The sequence below is a fragment of the Macrobrachium nipponense genome, chromosome 20 (genome assembly GCF_015104395.2).
Source record: "Macrobrachium nipponense isolate FS-2020 chromosome 20, ASM1510439v2, whole genome shotgun sequence".
In the NCBI taxonomy this organism is placed as follows: Eukaryota; Metazoa; Arthropoda; class Malacostraca; order Decapoda; family Palaemonidae; genus Macrobrachium; species Macrobrachium nipponense.
In genome coordinates, this window is record NC_061089.1 from 56,658,443 (window position 1) to 56,665,942 (window position 7,500).

The 7,500-nt window shown below is 36.4% G+C and overlaps 1 long non-coding RNA gene across 1 annotated transcript in view; it reads left to right on the forward strand.

The window, feature by feature from the left end:
- LOC135221072 (uncharacterized) overlaps positions 1-7,500 on the forward strand; it is a 339,610-nt gene that overhangs the window by 257,526 nt on the left and 74,584 nt on the right. The window contains exon 2 of the long non-coding RNA XR_010315869.1: positions 595-663. This is a non-coding gene — a long non-coding RNA (uncharacterized LOC135221072). The remainder of the gene's footprint in view (positions 1-594; positions 664-7,500) is intronic.

The following is a 7,500-nucleotide window of genomic DNA, read 5'->3' on the forward strand; positions in this document are numbered from 1 at the left end:
GTACAGCACAAAAAACAGGAAAAATGTAAACCAAGAACTAATGGGTAAAGGGAAATCCACTAGTCGTAAGTTTCAGTCTGATCGAAATCAGTATCTGTCGCTCGAAGGGATTGTCCACAATGCTCAAAACTCGAAGTACTGATCTTTTCGCTTTGTGTATCTCCCTCTGTCGATCTACCGTGAGAATGCACTTACGCTGTTGCACTCAGAATGCAAAGAGAGTATGTCACAGAAGAGAATGCAAAAAATACGTGATGCTTCGGTCTTGTATCAACGTCTCTCTCTCTCTCTCTCTCTCTCTCTCTCTCTCTCTCTCTCTCTCTCTCCTCTCTAGGCGGCGTAATTAGTCGGATTGGAGAAAGAATTCGACAGTGATGAGCGAGTAAAGGAACAGGAAGGACAGTCTGTAAGTGGAAACGGGTTATTGAGAGAGAGAGAGAGAGAGAGAGAGAGAGAGAGAGAGAGCGTTTCCAGTGACGTAATAAATTCCTTCCGTTATCCGTTACAAAAAGCGTGTTATTGAAATATTTGTAGAATAGTATATATCGACTGAATTATTTTCTTTAATATATTTTTCTTTATTTTTCATTTCAGATTAAAACTATTCATGTCAGTAACATTTTTCTGGCGTCGATGACCACCGTCTTTATACAGCCAATTGAGGTAAGTTAATCAAAGTACTATATTGATTTCAATTATTTTGCTATAAGCTTTACATGATATGACAGTAACGACAGGTATAAAAAAGGATCACTATCTTAGGCGCTCGTAGAGGGGTAGTGTCGTCGGTGCATCTCACGTGGTGTACTGTATGCATTAGTGTATGTTCTTCTACCCCTAGCTGCAACTCCTTTCATCCCTTTACGTTTATGGTTATTCATATTTTCTTTCTTCCAACTTACTTTCCAACATCTCCTAACAATTGTTTCATAATGCAACTACGAGGTTTTCCTCCGGTTACACCTTGAAAGCCCTTTTTACTCAGTTTCCTTTCAGCGCTGAATGACCTTCTAGGTCCCAACGCTTGGCCATGGGCGTAAATTTTAGATTGCATTCATTCAACTATCTTACGTTAAAATGTGAAACTAGAGAGAGAGAGAGAAACTATCTAAGTGAGTCATTGTTTATCATTTATTTCCGAACTCATATCAGCAGATGACTAAAGTCTGTCAGCCGATATTGTGGAGCCCCGAATCGCCAGACATTTGCAAAACGATAAAAAGTAAGCACACCTAACTCATCAAAAGCGTAGCCATTACCGTTCGAGATCGTGTTTATCACAACAAATGCAGGTCCTGAGCGAGTAATTACTCATTAGCGCTTCGCTGGATAATTAGAATCGCTAGTTATAGAAATTAGCAATGTCATTTCATGATTGTCTAGCTCATTAATCAAGAAAGACTTTTAATTGAGTCGCATTTAATTAGATCGCTCAAAAACAATTACGAATACTACACGGTACTTAGGGTATTGACGCAACTCAGACCATTGAGGCCTCTGCCCCGACATGTTTGAATATCATTAAATCCGTCAAAACTATATGATGGCAATGTTTATTTATCTTATTCGGGCCTTTCATGATTACGCTCCGTTTATTTTCTTTTTTGGTTTTTGTTTACATTTCTACGTCATTTCATTCACTTTGATTATGGGACACTGACTACCTTATTCAGTAATAGCGTTTGAATTATATGAATTTTTTTTCGTCTAGGGAAATTTGCATAAAGACATTCGCGTGGCTGCTTTTTGTTCACAATTGCATTATGAATAATAATAAAAATGATGATCATTCATTATACTATTTAAGGGATATAATTAATTATATAATCACCAGTTTCATAACTGAGCACGAGATTAGATTATGCATTGCATTTTAATGTTTAAGCATGACGCGCTTCCCTTATCTACTTGGGGGGGGGGGGGGGGGGATTACACGTGAACGAAATGGTTTTATTCCAGGTATTTCGTAAGGTCCAGCACAAAATGTATTTTTAAATTCCATCATTACTGAATGCAACTGTTAGATTCCTTTCGACGCTTCCCATTACTGTTAAGATTTTCCTTTCCAGTTTGCTATCGCAAGATTTTTACTGTATGCACATTTAGTATGCGCATCGTTTCATAGTTCTAATTGATTTTGGAACCATGAAATTGATTGAACTTTCTACAAATTTTATTTAGATGCAATTACTGTTTTCAAGAGGTACAGTCCATTTACCGTGAACTCTGTAATTATCAATTGTATTCACACCATTACTTTTATGTTTTATATGGGCGTAGCCCAATCGGACATAGCCATCTAAGTAGGTCATTATAGCTGTTCGGATGAACGTTGGAATGTTACCATAGTTAAATGGATCTTAGACCTCTACTGGGGATCCTTTGCCCATACAGCGAAACCGCCTTTATGGTCAAGCACAGGAGTGCGAAATTAAATGTAATTTATTATTTCGTTTTCACATTTGGTACGTAGAAATCTTTACTTTTATCATCACGAAACCATCGTGAGCTGAAGCAAAAAAAAAAAAAAAAAAAAAAAAAAAAAAAAAAAAAATTGCTTTAATTTCATATACCGGTTTTCGTAGTATAGTGAGCTTTGTGTCTGTGTGCATGGAACTGTCAGAAGCAATGTAAATTACTTTTATAAATTAAATGCGTTTCTTCATCCGAGTAGTTTGTCGTAGTTACGATAGTTTTAGGAAATGCCCTCTACCTCAAAGGCAGTGTTATCCTTATTTTTATATTATTAAATTCATTCCCAAGTAATAGTGGCATTTATTAATACTACGGTGATAAGTATAGTAATATTAAAGTCCGTGGTCATTTCCTCGAAAGAAACAGAGAAATAAAAAAAGATTCGTAACACGAAGTTCAGCTTACCGAGAAATGTCGGCATTCGTTGAGGCCAACGGGTTTTGGTGTTCTCGCCGTTTTGTACCGGAAATAAATTGGTTGCAAGAGCAGCCACTTTGAACACGTGCATCTGTGCGGTGGAATCTGTGAGAAATGTTGTTTGGTTGAGAGGTCATTAATGTTTGTCCGGGTTAATGGGTGAAACAACTTTTACCGGGGCGGTCCAATTCGAAGAGCAACGCGAGAGCAAAGGATGAACATGTTTGTAGTGTGGTATTTTTCTAACCTTCGACTTGTCTTATTTAGAGAATTAGACGTTTTAATTAGGCTGTATATTCCGAAGAGCAGAGTTTAAAACAAAATTTCTGGGTTTAAACTAAATATACTTAGATCTGTAAACATCGACGCTTTATAGATATCCGGGTTTGGAAGGTACGAGGAGCATATTGAATTGTTTGAAATCAATTTTCGTAGTAATTTTGAGTGGCAGTCGCATGTAGCTGTAGTGCTCTTGAAAGCAGTGTATCTGTGTAGAAAGCAGAGGCTTACCTGATCATTTGGGAGTGAATATTTGGGGCTACCTTGATGGAAAAGCTAATTTGGTATTACTGGTGCAAAATTTGATAGATGCTTGATATGGATCCTTCCAGAATGAGTCATTAATTCTCTACTCAGATTGCGATTTCAGTGAATATTATTACCATGAGACTGCAATTATTATTATTATTATTATTATTATTATTATTATTATTATTATTATTATTATTATTATTATTATTATTATTATTAATGTCTCCTGCCATATATACATAGATATTGGTAATGTTGCCACAAGCTTCAGTTCTCTGTATTGCTGAGACGGAAATACTGTTTTGGTCGTTTTTCTTAATCTTGGTTATTATGACTTAAACTGCACTAAGAGCTGATCACACTTAAACATTTTCCATAAGCTTTAGTTCTTCAGGTATTTCCATTATTGCCTTCATCCAGAATTATTTGGCTCGTAGGCTGAAAGAAGTCTCAATTTTCCCTTCTTGTGACACTGTAATTCAAGGATGATTTTGTGTGACTGTAATTCCAGGATTATTTTGTGTGACACTGTAATTCCAGGATTATTTTGTGTGACACTATAATTCCAGGATTATATTGTGTGGCACTGTAATTCCAGGATTATATTGTGTGACACTAATTCCAGGATTATTTTTTGTGACACTAACAATAGGACAATTTCCAGTGACATCGTAATTCCGGGATCATCTTCAAGCTCTATTTATATTCTTTACATCCTTACAAGTAATTCTCAACACCAACAAGCGTTTGAGCTTTATTTTGATCATTTTCAGTTATCGTTTTCTTCACTAAGGCTTCACACATGAGTCTGAAGTGTTGGAAGCCCCTTTAGAAGGGTTTATCTTGTAACACATGCTTAAATGCTTCTCAGCAGTAACTTTTGTAGAGTTAATTTATGGTTAAAGTAATTAAACATTTACATAAAAGGGCCCGAATCCTATAAATTTGTAGTTGTGTCAGTGTGAATCTACTTGAACGCTATCTGGGCTTTAGCCTTCTGGTGGATGTAGCCTATACTATTGAATACGGTACTTCCTAATGGCGTAGGTTTTCGGAGTTTTTATTTTTTTCTGAGTGGAATAGATAGGAGTTTTTTTTTTTTGCTAGTAGCACAGGTATGAGTTTTTTCCTAGTAGCGCTGGTGTAGACTAAACTTTCAACCGTGATTTAAAGACAATAATGAATTATTTCAGATACAGATTTCTGCTAACAATGCAATTTTACTCACTGAAAGGGCTGTAGGGAAACAATGAGTATTAAGCGAAACGGTTTAGAGCATCGAAATACATTGTTTTCAGGATATTGATATTTGCATCGTTTAATTTTGTTTTATCACCAAAGATTGAGGTTAAAGGCGCATTGTTAGTAGGGTGGTCAAGGCACCACTAATTAGCCTTTTGTGCAGTTGCATGAAGAGGTTAATGCGGAAGTTTTGCTACACAGGTGTTCACTCACGATTCCACAGTTATTGTATGACTTTGGCAGTGACCGTTGTTCGTTTTTCATTGGATCCTTCCCTCATTATGCAAAACTACTTGATATTGAAAAATTATATATTATATATATGTATATATAACTTATATATGCATATATATACGCACATATATATAGTACACATATATAGTGTATTTACATAGTATATATGCAATATTTATTACATATATATAAATGTATAGGTATACACACACACACACACACACACACACACACATATATATATATATATATACACACACACAAACACACAACCACACAAAAACGAGCGAGGTACAGCGCCAAAGAATTCCACAGGCAGAATAAAAACCGTACGTCAATCAAAAAGAATGACAATCAGATACTTTATTCTTCCAGCTGCCCGACATACATAGAAACGAAGACAGGCAGGTCTCTCGCTGCAGGAGAGATAAAAAAAAGAAAGAAAAAAAAAGAGCGTTGCGTTGAGTGATGGACAGCTGTGACTCCCTTTTTGGCAGCTGGCAACGCTGCCGGTTGACATTGCTAAAAGCAACAATAACCGGGAGAGAGAACGGAGCTTGTCTTCGTCAATTGCAAGTCCTGTGAAGGATCACTTGAGATTGATTTGTTGGTTACTGCGACAGAGGGCAGATTCATTGTCCCCTTGAAGTTTCGTTTGTTAGTTTTTGATTTTCCCAAAGTTCTTTGTGATCTTACTTCTCGATTCTTCTTTGATATTGCTATATTTATCAAGAGGTTTTGGTATCCAGTGAAAAGTGTGATGAAGAGACTTCTTTTAGTCATATATACTTTTTAAAATTAGGTATTGCAATATTCCTCAATTATTATTATTATTATTATTATTATTAATCCGGAAGATGAACCCCATTTGTATGGAACAATTAACAGACGGTGTAGGGAAATACATAACGAAGACCTCAGCTATTAAAAAAACAGATAAATTAGCAAATTAATAAACGAATAAAGAAAAATGTAGGTGAATTATTCTAAATGAAAGGAGAATTATATTAGGGAAGTAATGTTTTATCTATTCCAGTTTAGGAGGATTTTACTTATTATTAATTTACTCCGTAATCTGGTCAATGCATGAAATATTAAAATGATCTCATGCGCCCGAACGCATACAAAATTTTTTTGCGCGCAGCACGTTCTATTTTCAGCGAATGATTCGGTACGATTTTTGCCCCAGAACTGGTTTTATAATGATCACCGGTATCGTGAGTGACAGAACTGTCGCTTGCAAGGACACTGGGTTTTCAATTGTCAATCCTCTTTTTTAATTTTTTGCTTTTTTTAACCCGGTGCAATCAGCTTCCAAGATAACAATATTTGAGGTCACGAACATGATGGCTTTTTTTCTTTTTTTTTTCTTTGGTCCATCTCGTTCAGTGTCATATTTTGGGCTACGTATCCTGACAGAAGTAAACGTTAATGTTTGAAGGCGTTCACTCTTCAGGTCATTTTTCTTTATATCGTTTGTGTGTGTGTGTGTGTTTGTGTGTTGACCACACGTGTGAGAATAAACACACCATTCAAAACGTTTGCCAAATGAACTGTGACATGCGCACACACTATGACTGATTTTTTTGTTTTTTGTTTTTATTACGAATTGTGTTTAGTCGTCACAAAAAGCCTTATAGCTTACTTGCTTTAAAAACAAACACAAAAGGTATCATATATACCGCTATATTTGTTATTTCTGCCGTGCCCTGTCCTCGCATCAGACGAGAATCAACGAGACATCATAATCTGCTCTTTATATCTGTGTGCTTACTAAAAGTCCGCACAATATTATTTCTGCTGAAACACGTGTCACTTAGAGCTGATCCTCAAGGCGAGAACGGTAAAGGTGATATTATTCCTGGTTTTGGTTTTCTGTCAAAGAAAACTATTGAGATGGCTTTTTCTGTCCGCCACTCTCCAATCATCAAATTGCAGCCCTCTAGCCTCAGCAGTGTTTATTGTATTTAAGGTTAAAGTTAGACATGACCGTGCGTCTATCATCGCTATAGGTATCAACAACACATACCACCACCGGGCCGTGGCTGAAAGTTTCATGGGGAGCGGCTGGGAGTTTCATGGGTCGTGGCTAAGAGTTTCTTGCAGCATTACATGCTGTACAGAAAACTCGATTGCTCTGAATAATCTTTGGCGCATAGTTTACTTGTTTTTATTGGGTTTCAAATCTGATTACTTCAGGCTGATGGGCTGAAGTAAATAGATAAAAAAATAGAAAAATAAACACTTCCAAAGCGATCTTTGCTAACCCAGTGGTCAAGGGGGGCGGGACTTCTGTGTTGTCCTTGACCAGTCAGGGTTGCAATTTTCTCCCAAATGATAAGAAGAGGCCATGAGTGTATTACTTTATCTATCTCTCAGTAGTATTCTTTAGTTTGTTAAATCTTGTGGTTTTAAGTTCCCAACAAGTGAATCTTTTCTGAGACAAAGAATCATGTAATAACGATACTAATTAGTAGATATCTTTATGGGGAATATAAGACATGAACTTTAATCACCTGCTTCTATTCATTTTTATGTCTTCGGTAGGGATGTTGTTGTTTGAGATTAAGCTGGCCTAATGCCATCACGGGCTCTTGCTCT